At 40.9% G+C, this 21,258-nt stretch overlaps 1 pseudogene; it reads left to right on the top strand.

The window, feature by feature from the left end:
• The first annotated feature begins 19,807 nt into the window (after positions 1 to 19,807).
• LOC148507637 (odorant receptor 131-2-like) lies at positions 19,808 to 20,775 on the top strand (annotated as a pseudogene).
• Positions 20,776 to 21,258: the final 483 nt, after the last annotated feature.

The following is a 21,258-nucleotide window of genomic DNA, read 5'->3' as shown; positions in this document are numbered from 1 at the left end:
GGGTGTGTGACAGGCACAGGGGCTGGGGAAGAGAGGTGTGTGACAGACACAGAGGCTAGGGAAGAGGAGTGTGTGACAGACACAGGGGCTGGGGAAGAGGGGTGTGTGACAGACACAGGGGCTGGGGAAGAGGGGTGTGTGACAGACACAGGGGCTGGGGAAGAGGGGTGTGTGACAGATACAGGGGGCTGGGGACGAGGTGTGTGTGACAGATACAAGGGGCTGGGGAAGAGGGGTGTGTGACAGACACGGGCTGGGGAAGAGGGGTGTGTGACAGATACAGGGGGCTGGGGAAGAGGGGTGTGTGACAGACACAGGGGCTGGGGAAGAGGGGTGTATGACAGACACAGGGGCTGGGGAAGAGGGGTGTGTGACAGACACAGGGGCTGGGGAAGAGGGATGTGTGACAGATACAGGAGGCTGGGGAATAGGGGTGTGTGACAGACACAGGGGCTGGGGAAGAGGGGTGTGTGACAGACACAGGGGCTGGGGAAGAGGGGTGTGTGACAGACACAGTGGCTGGGGAAGAGGGGTGTGTGACAGACACAGGGGCTGGGGAAGAGGGGTGTGTGACAGACACAGGGGCTGGGGAAGAGGGGTGTGTGACAGATACAGGGGCTGGGGACGAGGGGGATGTGTGACAGGCACAGTGGTTGGGGGAAGAGGGGTGTGTGACTGGCTAGGATAAGGGCTAGGACAGGGGATAGAGGGCCCCAAAAACCTAAGTGTACCGGCCCCCAAGATTTCTGTTACTGGCCCTGCACTGAGCCCTAGCCCTGGAACCAGAACCCTTCTCTTAACCAGCCAGGACAATAGCACACAATGCAGGGAAACCAATACAAGTCAATAGTATAAGCTGATAACATGGAAAAGCACTGAGTATAGAGTATAACAGCATAAGTAATGTGCATGCACTGTCCCAGCGGTATGATGTAATGAAGACCGTGGCTGAACTTGAGTGGAAGCTGTCACACTGATAGGTGACGGTATACAGTGGCAGATGAAAGTGAAATACTTGCTGACTGAAATGAAGGGGTTACTGCAGGTCTGTATGCAGCATGTACACTGCGACACTGACAGGTAACACTGTACAACAAATTAATACTTTTAATTTGTTTAGTTTCTAAAAATAGTCATACATTACTAATAGTCATACATTACTAATTTGAGGTCAAGAAAAACTAAAATGATTTCAGAATGATTTTACTAGCTCTATTTTTTGAGCTACACTACTTGCACTATACTGTATGTACATTAGTAATATAGTCATAGTGAAAAGCTATTTTAAAATAATCTGATGTTTTCTTGATAGAAAATAAATAACAGTTGTTTTAATTCAATCAATCACAAATAAGAACACAAAACGAAACAAACATACAGCATAGGAAACAAACATACAGCATACGAAGCAAACATACAGCATACAAAACAAACATACAGCATAGGAAACAAACATACAGCATAGGAAATAAACATACAGCATACGAAGCAAACATACAGCATAGGAAATAAACATACAGCATATGAAACAAACATACAGCATACGAAGCAAACATACAGCATACGAAACAAACATACAGCATTCGAAACAAACATACAGCATACGAAACAAACATACAGCATTCGAAACAAACCTACAGCATACAAAACAAACATACAGCATACGAAGCAAACATACAGCATAGGAAAGTACTATGTAATATAGTGGCCTATTCATGGGGGTGCTTTCTCTTTGCTTGTCACTTGTACTCCTCTTCTGGGGCATCTCTTGTCACTGTCACCTACCCTAATATCTTTGTTCCATTGCTGGGATGTCTTGGTGGAATTGCTCACTATGCTTGTCACTCAGTGCACCACAGTTATCTTGTGTGGGTAATCCCGTGAATCGCATATATTTGAATAGGGGAGGGGACAAATAACTGATTCATTTAATTGGGTCATTAGGCCCCGCTCCCTCTGTGCGGAACGCAGATTGCTGGTAAGATTCTCTCCATTCTGCCCACTTCACTAGGAATACCCCTACATCGTCATAAATGGGCTATATCTCGGAACTCAGAGCTAACTGAGAGTTTTAAATGTCATATTCATTCTTTGCATGCTGACATCAATTAGAAGTAACTATTTTCACATCGGAAACATTTTCATTGTTGTACAGTGTAATGGAACACAGCGGCAGATGGAAGACAGGTCTGTATGTAGCATGGACGCTGCTGTGCTGACAGATAATGGAACACAATGGCAGATAGAAGACAGGTCTGTATGCAGCATGGACACTGCTGTGCTGACAGATAATGGAACACAATGGCAGATGGAAGACAGGACTGTATGCAGCATGGACGCTGCTGTACTGACAGGTAATGGAACACAGCGGCAGATAGAAGACAGGTCTGTATGTAGCATGGACACTGCTGTGCTGACAGGTAATGGAACACAATGGCAGATGTAAGACAGGACTGTATGCAGCATGGACGCTGCTGTGCTGACAGGTAATGGAACAACAACGGCAGATGGAAGATAGGTCTGTATGCAGCATGGACACTGCTGTGCTGACAGGTAATGGAACACAATGGCAGATGGAAGACAGGTCTGTATGTAGCATGGACACTGCTGTGCTGACAGGTAATGGAACACAATGGCAGATGGAAGACAGGTCTGTATGTAGCATGGACACTGCTGTGCTGATAGGTAATGGAACACAATGGCAGATGGAAGACAGGTCTGTATGCAGCATGGACACTGCTGTTCTGATAGGTAATGGAACACAACGGCAGATGGAAGACAGGACTGTATGCAGCATAGACGCTGCTGTGCTGACAGGTAATGGAACAACAACGGCAGATGGAAGATAGGTCTGTATGCAGCATGGACACTGCTGTGCTGACAGGTAATGGAACACAATGGCAGATGGAAGACAGGTCTGTATGTAGCATGGACGCTGCTGTGCTGACAGGTAATGGAACACAATGGCAGATGGAAGACAGGTCTGTATGTAGCATGGACACTGCTGTGCTGATAGGTAATGGAACACAATGGCAGATGGAAGACAGGTCTGTATGCAGCATGGACACTGCTGTTCTGATAGGTAATGGAACACAACGGCAGATGGAAGACAGGTCTGTATGCAGCATGGACACTGCTGTTCTGATAGGTAATGGAACACAACGGCAGATAGAAGACAGGTCTGTATGCAGCATGGACGCTGCTGTGCTGACAGGTAATGGAACACAACGGCAGATGGAAGACAGGTCTGTATGCAGCATGGACACTGCTGTTCTGATAGGTAATAGAACACAACAGCAGAGGGAAAACAGGTCTGTATGCAGTGTGGATGCTTCTGTTCTGATAGGTAATAGAACACAACGGCAGAGGGAAGACAGGTCTGTATGCAGCATGGACGCTGCTGTGCTGACAGGTAATGGAACACAACGGCAGATGGAAGACAGGTCTGTATGCAGCATGGACACTGCTGTTCTGATAGGTAATGGAACACAACGGCAGGTAGAAGATAGGTCTGTATGCAGTGTGGATGCTGCGGTGCCGGGAGGTGACGATACTCAAGATGGTAAGTAGTGAGAATCCACAAAGTAGCAGATAGAGTCACAGAGGACATGATCACAGGATACAGGAATAAGCCTGGAAACTAGAACCATCCTGGGTAGAATGATGTTTTTCAGGCAACAGGTTGCTCACAAGAACTGGCTTAAATAGGAGGCAGTCAATAGCCATTGTTCTAGCTGACCAGGTGAGCACACAGGTGCATTAGTTAATCACAGGGAGGCATCACTGGGATGTCTTGAAAACTGAAATAAATGCCTTCCTGTGTCTGAAAGGATTGCTAAGACCATGACTTGTTACATGGGGAAGCTGATGTCACCCCCTAGAGCAGCTCTGAATGATTAGTTCTTGTGCTAACAGAGGTCTGCTGTTACCCCGGATAAACTTCCCCACCAGACTCTGCAAGTCTCCATGATAGGGTGTGTTTGAAGCAGATAAAGTACTTTTGGAAATACATTAATTTTAACAGTGTTCGTCCTGCCTAATCATGAGAGGCGTAATGACAACCACTTCTTAACATCAGCTTTAAGTTTAAACTATTATTTTTCAAGGGGGAAAAACGAAAGCTGAAAAAGGTTAGAGATACTGTAGTATTGGACAAAATGACCCTGAGGTACTTAAACTGGGTGCCAGTGAAACGGAAATGTCCCCTGAAGCCCTGTCACTACATGATCAGGTGTCCAGATGTTTAAAGCCACTGATTTGGTAAAGTACATCAAGAAAGTAAACCTATAGAACTTGTGCATGAGACCAGGGAGAGAGGGCTGGAAATGTAGGTGCGGAGGTCATTGGCAAATAATATCAATTTATGTTCAGGATCTCCTACCTGAAACCCTTTAATGACTTCATTTTCCTGGATCGCCCTTGCCAAAGCCTCTATACAGAGTACAAATATTAGAGGGGACAGCGGGGAGCTTTGTCTGGTGCCACTTTGCACTTTTCATCTGTTCACATTGAGGGATTTATCACCTAATAGATATACTGGCTGCTGGTGTAGGAATTGAGCTATTTTGTGCACACTCACAGACAAAGAATATTTTCAGAACTAACACTGTGGCTATTTTTATTTTATTTTTTTACCAATATATCTCATATAGATTTGTATGTGGATTATGTTTAACAATAGATGTGATGTATATCTACATGTATTTTAGAAGTACAGGTGCCAGAATACAATTACATGTATAATAAATGTTATTTATTTATCATATGTATTTGGGCATTTTTTCAGGTTATCTATGATTAGTATTTTATTCTTTACCTCATCAGCCCTCTTCATATAGTTAATTAGATCTTCGGATATCACCCTAATATGAAGATTGTTGCAGAGATACCTCTGTTGTCTAGGGGACTGATTTAGAGATTGACGGTAATGCGATTGATGGTAATCACCTGAGGATAGGGATGCCCACTGATGCCTTCTCATTTGCATAGGACAACACATACTTGCGTAGATATCGGTACCATCGATGCACAGGTCTGACCAGCCGCAGATTTGAGAGCTCTCCTCTCACACAGAGGGCTCTCACAGATGGCTCTCATGCTGCATAATCACTCAAAGTGGCATATTTTTGCATGCCCATGTAACAGAGGGCCTGATTCAGACACGCTCGCAAGTGTGTTGATGGTGGGTACTGCACTGCATGCGCGAGCCCCGGAGCGAGCGAGTATTCACTCTCTCTGGCACTCGCATCCAAAAGGGGTGGCTGTCGATGTTGACAGCTCGCCCCATTTGGTAGGCGTGTCGGCAGGGTGGCTTGCCAAATAGAGGCATTCCCGAAGAAATCACGAGTGATGTCAGTGGTGAGTTTCTGGCTCTATTAGAGCTGGAAGCTCACTGGGGCTTGCGACGGATGAGACCCTCTCACAAGGGTCTCGTTGCAAGCCCGATGGTCGCGAACATCATCTGGCCGCTCGCTAAAGCTGTGGGTGGTCACCCACACCTTAGCGAGCGGCCAGGAGGCCAAACAAAAACATACATGAGGCTGCCCTGATTCAGAGCGAGCGCTCGCTTTTTGCGAGCAGCTCTGAATCAGGCCCAGTGTTCAAACAGACAGATACACCTGCATTTTTCAGACCACCCCTCGTCACCACCTCCAAACGCTGACAACCTGTCACTCACTCTGCGATGAATTCCCCTGTGCATCCATAGTCGCAATGCAATTACTGCACACATGCAGTGCGGCTTTAACGCATGTGCAATGGCTAACAATCACTCAATCTGCATGCGCAATTGCCATTATGTCCATCTTTGAATCAGGCCCTAGATCGCCTTGGTGACTCTGCATGGTTTTCAACTACTGAGTAGGAACAGAAATAGTTTCCTGTAGCTGTGAGTGGAATACATTAAAGTCCCCAAAAGAGTTCTACGTCTCAGAAAAAAACTGTTACTTACCCGGGAGATATCCACTTGGAGAGCAGCAATGTCCATCTTGTATGGTCTATGTTTGAATGTAATTTTACTCAAATATATTAAATAAACTTTTGGGCACTGAAATGCTTTAGGACTGTGACAAATTAGTTCCCAAGCTTCTTTAGTTCATATTTCTGTGATTAAAATAATCTAACCAGGTGGGCTACCACTGGGAGCCAATCAGGGATCTCCACAAAAATAGGCAATAATAGATAGCTGTAGCAAGTAAATTGTGACTCACCATTTAATTGCCCCACCCTCTCAATCATCTTGTATAAGATGGCAAGTGTCAGAAGTTCAGTATGATGGCATAGAGACAGATAGGGAGCAGACAAGTGCTCCAGAAGAAAGAAGATAGCCACAACCCAGGGAAGAGCTGTCATGGGCAAGAATATGCAAGAAAGAATTTAATGCTTCAAGCTAAGAAGATTGACACCTTACACTTTAACCCTGATCCAGATTAAAATCAGCCACAGTCAAGAGGCCACTTAGAGACAAGACACCGAAGGTCAAAGTGGCCTTGAGTGGCAGGGGGCCTAATGCAAAATATCTTACATTGGCCATCTACTTAGTTAGTTGAAGACTTCAGAACCAGTAAATGTCCATTTACCAATACTCCTAGATTTTACTGTTAGCCCCAAACTTTGGGCATTAGACATAGTTTCCATACTGTGGGGGTTGTCCCTAGATCTACTGTCCCCTTTAGTGCCTACTCTTGGGCCTTAGGCTTTTAAACTATTTCAGACACTAGTCTCATGCTCATCTTTGAGTGGCTATGCGACTCCCATGGGTTCATGTAGGTAGATCACTATCCCATCAATGATTATCTGGCCTACTGTGTAATATAGGCACAGAGGCCTGAGACATTGTAGGAGGGTTTAACCACAAGTAGTTTGGGACTGGGTGCAAGGGCCCAAACCCCATATGACCAGGGAGGTGAATATCTGCCTTATTTAACTGGAAAATCCAATGCCCCATTTCCAGTAGATCATTGGGCGCATCTGTCTTATCTTCGCTGTGACGGACACCCGAGTTCCCCGTTATAGGCCTGAGTAGTACAATACAAATTTTGTGGGATTTACTGACTCATTTTATTTGCTGGCACACCTACAGTACATGGGGTGTGAGTGCAGGTCTTTACCCATCTGGTTAGTTTTGCAAGTGTGAGTCTAGGTTGATGTTGGTGGAGTTCAGTTTATTAAGATTTTAGATCCACACAGCTTAGTAGTCATTTAAAATAATAAGATGCATTAATAAGAGACATAAAATAAATTGAAAAGAAAACCGATTTTTTAATTTCATGTTTAACTGTCTACAATTACTAATGTACTACAGACCCTCCAACATAACCCATTCCACCAGGTACAAAATGCTCTGCTCCTGGACTTCCTGCCTAACGTATTATTGCAGTCACCTGTGCTGAACCACCCTTCTCATCAAATACCTAGTTCAACACAGGTGGCTGCAATCATACATTAGTTGGAAGTCCAGGAGCAGAGCATTTTGTACTTGATGGAATGGGTCATATTGGAGGGTAGGATGTAATGTGCTCATCTGTTGGGCAATCCACAGCTTCTCAAACCATGATATCAGACTGGACACAGCCACCATTATTTCTTGTTTCACATTGGTCTCTGCATGGCACTTACTTTTAACACAGCACCCGACAAGACTCCATCATAAAGATATGACATTGCCAATCTAAATAGAATTCACCAAGCTATTAGCAGTGGATATTTATACATTACTGATATCCTATACTCATGTTGCCAAGTTTTGTCACCAGACAACTCATTAAAACTGTTCTTCTTTTGCAGCCTGCTAGCCCCAGTTGCAGACCTCACTCATTGAGCTATCCCATTGTTAAATCAGTGACAGATCCTGATAAGACACACCTTGTCTTTCCACCTTGTCTCGTACCCATGGTTGAGCTCTCAGTCGGCCCCAAAGAGGAGAAGGAGGTTGCAGTTGCCCAAAAGATGTGGGGGGAGATGTACTAAGCCTTGGGGAGAGATAATGTGGAGAGAGATAAAGTACCAAGCAATCAGCTCCTAACTGTCATTTTTCAACCACAGCCTGTAAAGTAACAGTTAGGAGCAGTGTCAGACTGGAGCATGAAGGGCCCACTGGGGGAATGCAATGGTAGAGGCCCATGCTTTGAGGTGTGGTCAGTTGCTACAGGGGATGAGGCCAGCCCCCACAGAGGTTTGGACAGACATTAGAAACCATGTAACTGACCCCCTCTAATAGAGTAACAATGTTTAATTCAAGTGCACAGTCTGGAACCTGACATTAGAGAAAGTGGTAGGGCCCTTAGGCAGTGGGGCCCACTGGGGATTTCCCCTGTACCCCTGTGGGCCAGTCCAACCCTAGTTAGGAGCTGATGGGTTGGTAGTTTACCTCCCTTCAATTTAACCTCTCCAAGGTTTGCTACATCTCCCCTATGGTGTGTGTGTTATTGGGGGCAATTGTCTTTCCCCTGTATCTGCTACTGTGTTAACTGTGCTCTTGTGTAGTGTGGTGGACAGTTTGCTAAGCACTGCTGTATGATACACAGCAGGTTGGGATTGCTCAGGACAACTCATCACTGGTTTAATCATCTCACTCTCCCAGTACATGATGCAGTTAGCAAGTCTACAGTAACTATGTCGACGGCGATGGACATGAGAAAGCCGGTGCTGGGATACCAACATGGCTGAAATGCTACTTAAAGCATTTTTAACAAACAAGCATTAGAACTCTAAAGGCACAGCTTTAATAGCATGTCTATAGTTATAATACCCGGTGGGTTAAAATGCTTTAAGTAGCAATTCAACAATGTTGGAATCCCAGATCTGGCTTCTCCTGTCTACAGAGGCACTGCCAACATAGTGACTGTAGACTTGATAACTTCATCACTTACTGTGTGTATGACCGCAATCTTGTGCGTAAATATATTATTTATTTGGAAGACAACATCATCTTTCATTCTGCCTGTACATTTTTTTCATTCCCATCTTCACAGCTTCCCCTCTGCAGAGATTTCCAATTACTCATTTTACTAATAATCTCATTTTTAACATAACACTGTAATAATTTAACATTACTAGAGATGTGTGCGGACCTCCGTGCCTCCCTTGTTTTGGTTGGATTCATCTTCGTGTTTTGGTTTTGTAAAACCATCCTCGAGTGTTTTGGTTTTTGGTTTTGATTTTGGATTTGTAAATTTTTTTTAAGAAAATCAATTAAAAAATCTAAAAAAAAAATAGATAAAAATCGATAAAAACAGCTAAAATGTCTGAATCCAAAAGCCAAGTTCCGAATTGGCAACAGATCCAAACCAGGACTCGGTCCGAACTGAAGTGAATCTGAACCTTGACCTGGTTCTACTCAGAACCCCTAAATTTGGGTGTGTTTGGATTTCAGATACTGGACCTGCTCATCTCTACAAATTACATCGACAAAATTGATATGTGAAGAAAGGTTATAATCTGTTACTGTAGTTTAATAATGATACCATTTGAAGTAGAGTGAAGAAAATAAAAAAGATATATTTTGCTTATGTTTTGATTATTTAGTAAAATTAACATGCACAGCTTAATTAGGTGTCAAATATTATATTCTTAATATACACAGTTCTGCTAATGATGAAAAGAGAAAATCACAAAGAGATGAATTTATAGTCCCAGTAGAGCCAGAAGATGTTTTTTTTGCTAAACAGTAAGTAAATTGTACCAAGCGAGTTGTGCAGACAGCGAATATCATGGAAGACATCAGAGAATTATAGATGGATAAATAGCACACAGATGCTGCAAATCAAACAAATTAAATGTACAGGATCTGCACTGATTGCATACAGCTCTGAAACAATTACATTCTAAGTAGGTACTGTATATTGTTTGAATTTCATTACATACAATTTGGCCCACAACATGTTGAATTGCCTTTAAAAGCCTGGTTGATGTCAGCCATGATCCAGGAATCCTCTGCTAGCTTCTGAGGAGGCAGAATTCTATCATACCGCTGTCCAGTGCTGAAACCAAGGTAATTCTATCATAGTGCTGTCCAGTGCTGAAACCCAGGTAATTCTATCATACAGCTGTCCAGTGCTGAAACCCAGGTAATTCCATCATACCGCTGTCCAGTGCTGAAACCCAGGTAATTCTATCATACTGCTGTCCAGTGCTGAAACCCAGGTAATTCCATCATACCGCTGTCCAGTGCTGAAACCCAGGTAATTCTATCACACCGCTGTCCAGTGCTGAAACCCAGGTAATTCTATCATACAGCTGTCCAGTGCTGAAACCCAGGTAATTCTATCATACCGCTGTCCAGTGCTGAAACCCAGGTAATTCTATCATACCGTTGTCCAGTGCTGGAACCCAGGTAAAGCTGGCCACACATCTAAAGATTATCTGTCCAACCAGCCAACTAGTTGATTGGTTGGAATGAAAATCTGATAAGGGATGAAAGCAAATGACAATCAGCAATTTGCTCCCAAACACCGGAAAATGGACAAAAAATGTTGTTTGAACAAATAGTTTAGATCAAACATTTAACAAACTTGTCTGACGACCATTTTCATCTGTTTTCTGGCATTTAGGAGCAAATTGCTGATCATCAGTTACTCCCATATGTTACCAGATTTTCATTCCAACCAATCAACAATTTGGCTGGTTGGATGTAAGTTGGTCTAGTGTGTGGCCAGCTTAATTCTATCATACCGCTGTCCAGTGCTGAAACCCAGATAATTCTATCATATCGCTGTCCAGTGCTGAAACTCAGGTAATTGGTGTTCTGCATCTTTGTTTAAAATATTATATTTAATTTATGAAACTTGTTTGAAGACCACAGAAGTGGAACCACTGTACACTGTGCCACCTGTACTTAACTGTCAGAACTGTGAGAAAATATGGTTACAGAACATATATGAAAACAGTCAAAAACTTGTTTACTGTCCTTTTTTGATCACATCTAAATTTAATACAGTAAATAAAGATAAATTAAGACATAAAATAACTGTTTACGGCAACAGATTCTAAATAGGTGATTTTATTCTGTCTTTATTTGCATACATACTGACAATTGTAGGGAAATATTTTACACTATCTGTATTTTATGGTATTACTATATACTGCAGATACCTGCTTAGTTTCACAGCATAACATCCCCATTGTATTAGTAGGTGTGAATGTGGAAACAGTTTAGGGCATTATCAAAATGATAAGACTATTAATTTAAAGTATATTATTTAAATATTATTTTAAATATCTAAAAATTATATATTTTCAAGTTTAATGTTTTTCTAACATTTTTTTTTATTTATTTACCATTATTTATATAGCGCCAGCATATTATGTTGCACTTTAATTGGGAACAAATAGTAATAGAACAAAACTGGGTGATAACAGAAAGACATTGAGGTACAAGGGCCCTACTCGCAAGCTTACATTCTATAGGGAAATAGGCATTGATACTAAAGGATAGGTGCTACCTATTGCTTATCGGCCCAGCCAGATTGCAGAGTCTCTTGGTGGGCTGTATGACCGAGTCACACAGGAATGTTGGCCAAGGGTCAGGAATATGTGAAAGTAAAGTAGGAGAATACAGTATGTGTAAAGTTATGTGTGGACTAGAGATGTGCACTAACCCCCATGTTTTAGTTTTGGATCTGAGTTTATTTTTTTGTTTTTTAAATTCATAAAAAGTTTTAAAAACAGCTAAAATTGTGTATTTTTTTAAATCCAAGTACTCGGATCTGTCCAGATCTCCAAATGAGATCAAAACCGCGACTTGGATATGTCCGGATCCAAGAAATTAGTGTGGATTTGGTTTTCTGGAGAACCGAACTACACATCTCTAGTGTGGACTGTAAAGAGGGGATGTAATTGGGTAGGATAGATTATGGAGGTTATGTAGGTGTTTCTGGGATTTGATTCATGAAGATGCATGAAGAAGTGAGTTTTCAGGGAACACTTAAAGGTTTGGAGACTAGAGGAAAGTCTTATTGTGCATGGGAGTGCATTCAACAGGGTGGGTGCAGCCTGAAGTCCTGCAGCTGTGAATGAGAGCAGGTAATGTGTGGATGAGAGATGCAGATCTTGTGCAGAGCGGAGAGGCCAAGCTGAGAAATATTATGAGATAAGTGAATAGATGTTTGTCGGTGTAGTTGGCTAATAGTCCTATGAGTAAGTAATAGTATTATTTTATATTGAATCCGGTAGAATACAGGTGTCCTCATTTGCTAAGCAGTTTTGCGCCATAAGGTGTGAGAAGTTTGGTGCGATTTAGACACTGCACCAAATATAAACAATTTCATACTTTCACATATTTTTTTTCCTCATAGCATTTTTTTGTAAGATGACCACAATCCAAGTGCGTTTGCACTTTCTGGCTATTGTGTAAATTTGTATGAGATGTATGCAAAGCTCAGTCATATTGGTCCCTGGTCTCTTGCCTTTTTTTGATTGGATTATCCACTTTTTCACACTGCGAAAGCCCTCGGCTCCATTGGTGGTGCACAGAGTGTACGTGCCTTGTGCTGTTATCACATTAGCAGTGTGAAAAAGAAGCAAACTTTGTTAATATTTTAGCAAAGACAACGCATGTTGTGGCATAGCTGCATTTTTCATGGGCCAGGAAATAGTCCCATTTGGTGCAATGTGAGGATAGGTGTATGTGACACATCTATATCTTAGAGGAAAATCCATTCATATCTAAGATTGAAACTATTGTATGTATTTCTGTGTACAATTCATTTTACTGACATTTCTGAAGTGATTTCACTTTAAGAGGGGAATTCAATTAGCTGGGGAAAATTCAGGCAGGCTCATTGATCCCCAGGGCTATCCAATTAGCCCCGAAGCACATCTACCTGCAGCTTTAATCGGGGATTTTTTTTTGCAGTACCTCAGCAGGCTCAGAGACAAAAATCCCAGATAATGAACCCGCTTTTCGCAGATCTGTCAATGAAAACACATAGGTCCATTGACTTTCACGGATTCAATGTGTTTTTTCCATAAACAGATCATATTTTGGGTGCAAAAAAGAGCTCTAATTGAATTGCCCTAAAGTCCGATTTGCCTAAAAATTTACAGGTATGGGAGGTAATTGCATATCCTCTATGTGTTTGATTTATATGACTCTTCAAAAATGTTTTTATACAGTAAATGCAGTGCTTTTGTTTCTGATAGTGCTCCATGTACTGAGTACCGGCACCTTCTTTTGCAGAAATGTAAGGTGTTTACTACCCACATTGCTGGTATATTTGGGCACTCCTGCTTGGAATTTGTGTCATTAGACTCCTCCGTTCCAGCTACTTTACAGTCCAGGGAGACACTTATCTGGCCAGAGAACCAATAGCAAGCTGGAGGTGAGTACCAGATCCTTTCTGTAGAAATAAACACTAAGGCTGGCCACACACTAGACCAACTTACATCCAACCAGCCAACTTGTTGATTGGTTGGAATGAAAACCTGGTAAGGAATAGGAGTAAATGATGATCAGCAATTTGCTCCTAAATGCCAGAAAACAGATGAAAATGGTCGTCAGACAAGTTTGAACAAATTGTTTAGATCAAACATTTAACAAACAATAGTTTTTGTTAATTTTCCGGCGTTTGGGAGTAAATTTCTGATTGTCATTTGCTTTCATTCCTTACCAGATTTTCATTCCAACCAATCAACAAGTTGGCTGGTTGGATGTAAGTTGGTCTAGTGTGTGGCCAGCTTAAGGGCCAGATTCAGCAATTCATGCTATTTAGGTTACGGGAGACTTGCCCACTCTTCCAGATAAATCTTACGCTCCACCAATGTGATTTTTCAACAGTGCTGACATTAATTTTGTTTTTTATATTTGCAATTACACCTTGGTCTATTTGGCTATAAAAGTTATGTCACATTAGGAGTATTTATTAATTACCAGTTATTTATATAGCGCACACATATTCCGCAGTGCTTTACAGAGAATGTCTGGCCATTCACATCCAGTGGAGCTTACACTCTATATTCCCTACCACATATGTACTCATACACTTACACACTAGGGTTAATTTTTGTTGGGAGCCAATTAACCTACCAGTATATTTTTTGGATTGTGGGAGGAAACTGGAGCACGTGGATGAAACCCACACAAGCACAGGGAGAAAATACAAACTCTACACAGATATGGCCATATCGGGAATTGAGCCCATGAACTCAGTGCTATGAGGCAGTAATGCTAACCATTGCACTGTCTGCTACATTTTGGGTGAGACGGTGAATTGCCCATATGAAGAACTCATTAGAAGTACCAAGCCCGATAAGTCTTGAGACTTCTAATGAGTAGTTTCTTGTTGCAAAAATTGTTTATAGAGCAATCCTGCAAAAATCACTCTGTCCATCCACGTTCCTCATTGACTGCAGTTTTGGACTAGCAGATTGCAGGCGGCATGTTCTTTGAATGAGCGCATTTGGTTTTGCTTTCCCTATAGCCATGAGCCTCATTTTATATGTGTCAGTCATATTAGCGCAGCATAAAACTGTTTAACGTAGTAAAAATAATTAAACTATTAAGTTATTTTATCTACTCACCTATTCCTTGGTGAGTTATATGCCTCTTTCTGTTGTTACTTGCTTTACCAGTAATCCTTAAGTATTGGAGGTAATTATGTGTCTAAATTGTAAGTTTTACTTAAAATTCTATTTGTAATAGAAGAATTGACTCACAAAGTCCTAGAAGAATGATAACTAGCATCTCATGTATGATCCAGTGCGGGAGATAATTCTTTGTTATATTCTTACTGATGTAAATATTTGAGCCCTGTAGTACAGTTTGATTGATGCACGTTTCATGAGCATACCTAACTGCTTCATCAGAAGTGTATAATAAATGTTGATCCTAAATTGTTGGCAATCAAAATATATAATCTCACCGTTCGTGTCAACAATTCATTAATATATGCTGCTGGTTTACTGTGTATAAGTGACCTACAACTGGTGTCATATTGTACAGGTGGCATCATTTTTCATGAATGACCTAGGCCTGTTTCACCATGAGACATAAGATGTTAATGATAGTTGTTATATCATTATTGTGAAAAAATAATAATTGCCACAAGATAGGTGCAATTTCTCTAAATCACGTAACAAAAATGTGAATATGGATGCAAAGTATTGTGTAGAATCCAATTTCTATAGATAAATTATTGTTATACTTCACAAAACACATAAATTACTGTTATATTTCACATAAACACATACGTTGGTGCACATAAAATGAAATAAAATGAATAATATATAAACCAATTCAAGATCTTCAATGCGTTTATATAAAAGAAGAGCTATAGTTTAAATATGTTTTAAGGTGAGTGTGTGCTACTTAAAATGGATTAACACTTCCATAAATATATATGCGCATATCATCCATTGTAGAAATTAATAAGTAACTGCAGTGATACTGTAAGTAAAGTAGAAATAAATATAGCAGCATGAGATAAAAGTCTTAAAAGGCAACAGAAAGAATTTTAACTGGATATAAATGACATTGCTAAGTGGCTATAAATGTTATAAAACAAAAGTTAAATACATAACAGAACATGCGGTTTATTGTTAGAAGTTGCGAATGAGAATCCCTTATTGAGCAGATTAATTGAAAGCTTCTTAAATTGAAGATGACTGGGTTGTCGTTAGTTTTGTCTTCTCTTCAAGGTATTTCCTCCCTCCTCTGCAGTGGTATGGCAGAGCACTAAGGCGCCCTGGGCCGACACATGTGACATCATAATGGCAAGAAGAGGAGGCCATAAACAGGAAGTTGGGCGCCAAGTGCATCCTACCAACAGGCCCTGTGGCTCTAGGGCAGATTTCCGGTTTAAAGGGATGAAACGGTAAGTCTATATATATAACGGGATAGTATGGTACGCCTACTTATATCTATATAAGAATTGTCATTCACATGTTATGTAAATTTTAAACAAACCTATGGCTTGCATGAAAAGCTATACCACCTGTAATAAATGATATCAATTGTAGGGCACTTATATATTTATACAAACTACAGTAGCAGCATATTTATCAGTAAATTGTTGACATGAATGTGGTGACAATATATATTTTGATTACCAACATTTTAAGATTAACATTATTATTAGAGATGTGCGGTTCAGTTGTCTATAAATCAACTTGAATTTCGGGAATCCAGACAGATCTGAGTCACGGTTCTGCTCTCCTGCAGAGATCCAAACAGATCTCTTTTGATCTTCCCATGTTTTATTCTTCCCACCAGCTAATATTTGTAACTTGAACTTTGTAGTAACCTTAATCAGCAGCGTCATTTACTTTAGAGACACCCGGTGCGGCTGGTAGGACTCCTTTCACGTGCCGAAGGCATGCACACAAGGGGGTGTGGCCTAGCTCTGAGAAGCCATGCCCCCTTATATGTGCAAATCTTGGGTGCATGACCGCATGTCATGCCCCCGTTGTTGGCACAGCCACACAGTGGGCTTACCCAGCGCTCCAGCAGCTGCTGGGGACAGCCCACAGCCTCTCTCCTTATTGTGGCTGCTTGGAGACACCATTCAAAAGGGTGACATTAAAATAGCAGAACAGCTCTGCTATTTTGGTTTCACCCCCTGTGAAGGTGTTACCCAGTGTGGCTCGCACCCCCCTAGTGACACCTATGACTTTAATTAGAAACTACAGTTAAGAGAAAGAATTTCCTCCAATATTCCTGAATTACTGGTCATGCATGATTTGTTCCAAAGACAGCAACCTACTCCTTACCAAGGTATGAGTAGATCTTTAACTGAATAGTTGATACAGTGTACACTATATTTTTGTATCTTTTCCCGCTCCACAAAGAGATTGTTTGTCCATGTATATCTTCTGAAAGACAACTGGTTCCCTTTCAAAATCTCATTTGGCTGATAACTGTTAAGATTCTTAATTCTGCAAGTGGAGCAGCGCTGGGCAGTACCCTTTGCAGTATAAGACTGTAAGCCATTGTTTTTGAGATTTGTGACCAATAAAGGCCAGTTTCATCAGTGTAAGAAATTTGTTCACAATGAAACTGCGTAGTCGCTTTAAAATTGTTTAACTCAACTATTATTATGCTGGGGAACTGTCTGCATTCAGGTTTACCTCCTGATTAGCAAACTCACAGATTCCATGGTGATTTTAGAAGCAACTGTTCTAAATAGGTTTCAAAATGACCTTGAAAAAATATTTTGGTAGTTTAGAGCATATAAGTTGTAACAAAAGGGATCAAGATGCTCTGTGTTGTGATAACCATTCAAAAATAGTGTTGTCTAGATCATTGTACTGTAAGTGGAATTATACAAAGTTTGTAACCTACTTTCATCAGTGGTAAATTTGCATGAAGGTGCTAAAATTGACAATTTCTTCTCAAATATTTTTCTTTCAATAATTCCCACATTGTTCCCTGACATGGAATTGAAGTAATGACCTTCTCAGAACCGCCATTATCAATTTTATTAACCACTTACAACTTTTGTTGATGAGTCAATATCGAATATTTTTCACTCTGAGGATCAATAGCCGAAAGACGAAGTCAGTATGTAAGGGTGCACACCTGAAATGATCACATGCAGTCCATCTCAGACTACTTTACAGTATTGTCTGTACAGTATATTTATACTGTAGTAACAGGATGGATTAAAAAAAATTAATCAGTACAATTTTAGCTGCACAGTTAATCTGCCTCACAGGTAATAAGAGACTTATTGAGGTTCTACTGTACCACCAAAAAATTAAAGTTGTGCACAGGCCCCTGGGTTTTGATTGTATTCATCATTGTGTTTTGGTTTTGGTTATGCCAAAACTACCCTCAAGTGTTTTGGTTTTGGATCTGTTTTTTTCTTTAAATGATAAAAACAGCTATAATTATGTAATTAGTGCCTGTTTTTGTTCCTACAATATTATTTACTTCAATAACATTAATTTCCAGTCACTTCCAGTCAATTTTGACCACCTCCCAGCTCACAATATTCTTCACCAATATTGGCCAAAGGCTGGCTGGCTAAATTAAGCAACAGAGCAGAGGCATAAACTCATGGCAGTTTAAAAGAATAGAGCACATTTATGAAATATTGTGACACAGCAGTGGCAGACAGGATGGCAGTTTAATAATCTATACTACCCCATACAACAAATGTTTTCATTAATCAATAACTAGTTCAGAGGCTTTAGGGCAGAACAGCTAAATGGAGGGGAATATGTAGTATAAGGCAGGTAAATAATTGACTTATTGATTAAGAAAATTAAATTTGAGATGTGGAGCAAACTATTAAAAAACATCCAAATGTGAGTTTCTTTTCACTTAATGCAATTGCAAACTGATCCATGCAGCAAATCATAGGTATCAGGAGTCAGGGCAATACAAGAGATTCAAAGGGCATTGTGAGAGACAGACTATAACAATGCCCTCCCAAAATTATAGTACTATAGGATTATTATTAGAATTTATTATAAACTGCCAGTCAAGCATACACAAGACAGGTTGATAAAAAGCATGAGCTGGTAAAGGTTTGAATTGCTAGAGACAGAAGACCATCATCAAAGCCCCCCAAAAATACAGCTCATAAGGATAAGAAAAGTGCAGCATGATGGAATTGTCCTTGGGACCTCCCACCCTTATGTTGTATATTAAAAAGAACATGCACAGTTTAACAAATTAAGCAGTTCAACAACTATGACTGCCACATTGTGGCTGAAGTGCTTGGTTTGTTTGGGCCCCAACAAAACAAGCTACCAATGGGCTATAGGCACCTATTATTGTTGGTAATCCTCTCTACAGTTGGAAGATGTCATTATTATCCTGATCCTCACCCTTATGAATGTTAATAGCATCATCATAGAATATAAGCTCATCCTCACTGGAATTCATCATTATAGAAGTCTCTGTACTTTGATGTAAAAATAATGCAACAATATTCTATTGATGCTTAGTGTATCAGATTGAGTCTCAGTAGAGGTATCAATGTTGGCAATTTTTAAGTTTTTTGACAGTAAATTTTCCTTTTATTATTATATTATTAGAGATGATGTTTTATTTAACATTGTGAAACATTGTTTAGAATTCAGGTGCCCTTTCTTAAACCATCTTTCCTCCTGACCACCAGCTTTAGTAAATGTTGAAGTACTATAATGACTGGCAGCAGCCGCAACATTAGTACTTGGTTGCTGCATTTGTCTATCGACTAATCCATGATTGGTTTTATTTTTGACACTAGCTAAGAAATTAGTTTTTTATACTTGAGAATTGTTTTGAGGTGTTTGTAACATTGTAAAAGCTATCAGTATTGGTGGCTATCTGACACTTAAACCGCGTACCCACTACGCGTCTAGGTAAAGACAGTACGATTACGAGATCGTAATCGTACAATCATTCCCCACCCACTGCAGTGCCTATACTGAACAATTAGTCATTCAGTGTAGGTACCCTCCCTCATCCCTGAACATGGCCAATCTCTCATTATCGGCAGATTGACCGGCATGTTCAGCTGATGATTGATGTCGGAAACAACCAGCGGGAGCACGCATCGCTGGTCATTTCTGACATTATAGTGCACGATTAGTGAGTGATTGCATGATTAAAATGTCGTAATCGTGCAATCGCTCATTAATGTCCGCTAGTAGATACGTGGCTTTACAGTAGCTTGGGATCAATAGGGAGTGGAGTGTAGCACATGGACGGTCTGAGACTACTGTCATTTCAATATCCTTTCATACATGTCCAATAATTATTTCCAAATCACAAGTAGATAGGTAAAATGTAACTTTATTTTACCACTCTTTGTTCATCAGAAGCTCCATGTTTTTGTTTCTTCTTTCAGCAGAGAACATCAAGAGACGTCAGCTCTATGGTATGGCCAACTCCACCCAGCTTAGTGGTAACATGACAGCACAAGTCAGCAAGACCACACATGCCATAAGGATAGCTGCTTTAGTAGTGATGTTTTCCTTGTTCAGCATCTTCCTGTACTTCATGTGAGTTATACTGAATGCCTACTTTACCGTTACTCACGTCCGGGAGAACCCTCGCTATATGCTATTTATACACATGCTTGTTAATGATCTAGTGTATTTAACTGTTGCATTTGTTCTCTTTACCTTTATTATGTACTTGGTGTGCATACTTTTGCCGATTTGCTACACAGTTCTCACCTACTCCACATGTGCAATTAGGAATTACGTCTTACAATTTGGCGGTAATGTCTTTACAATGCTATGCGGCCATTTGCCATCCATTAAGGCACACAGAGTTGTGCACTGCGCAGAGGTCTAGTTCTGCTATTGCAATCATATGGACAGTGGGGCTCATTCCACAGCTCGTCGATTTTATTGTATTTTGCTATTCTATAGAAAAACGCGTCTTTTCATTCAGTCATCTGCAACTGGCCTGTATTAATAGTGAATGAGCTACAGGTAGTCTTAAGAACACTAACCTCCATAATTAGCTTTACCACAGTTGGACTGATAATCGCCTTCACGTACATCAAAGTTATGCTGGTTGCTTGGAGGATTTCTTCTGGGAAATCTGCTTTTAAGGCTGGAAGAACTGTCTTGCTCCACGCGTTTCAGCTCATGTTGTGCATGCTGTCTTTCACTTCCAGTTATACTGAAAAGTCTTTGACACCCCATTTTTACAGTATGCCATTGATCAACTTCTTCCTGCTTATGTGTATTCCCAGATTTATAAAACCATTAATTTATGGAGTTAGGGATGAAGTTCTTGGTAAACATATGAGAAGTGCGCACTCATCATGGAGGTCCAGATCTGAAACAGAGAAAATTAAGGGAGACATTAAATCAGCATGGGCAACGTGTCTTTAGGGGTTTTAATCCAAAAAGCTTATCCTACCTTTAACAAGTTGGGTACGGGATTCAGGAGCTCAGGATACCGGCAGTCAGAATCCCAATATTGTCACCCCAACAGGGTTAGAATACCAACACCTGTCGGTCGGTATCCAAACTCTCCCCCTCTCCCAACCCCTAGCCCTAAACCTCCCTTCCTGTTGCCTAAACCTAACCTCCTCCTCCCTGCACCCTAAACCTAATCCTCCCCCATTAGTGCCTAACCTTAATCTCCTCCTAGTGCCTAACCCTCTATTTACCTTCAGGATTCCGGTGGTCCAGATACCGGCACTGGGATTTTGACAGGTGTCGGGATTCCAGCACCTGCTTTCTAAGAGCCAGAATCCCTGTGGTTGGTATTGGGACCGCAACCCCCCTTAACACCATCAATATGTATTCATTCTACATTACCCAAACTCATGGATATTATTTATTATGCATTTCATGTTGACCTGAATTCTA

Source organism: Taudactylus pleione, unplaced genomic scaffold (assembly GCF_031769625.1).
Source record: "Taudactylus pleione unplaced genomic scaffold, aTauple2 ptg000390l, whole genome shotgun sequence".
NCBI classification, from domain to species: Eukaryota; Metazoa; Chordata; class Amphibia; order Anura; family Myobatrachidae; genus Taudactylus; species Taudactylus pleione.
This window is presented reverse-complemented; position numbering and strand designations above follow the sequence as displayed.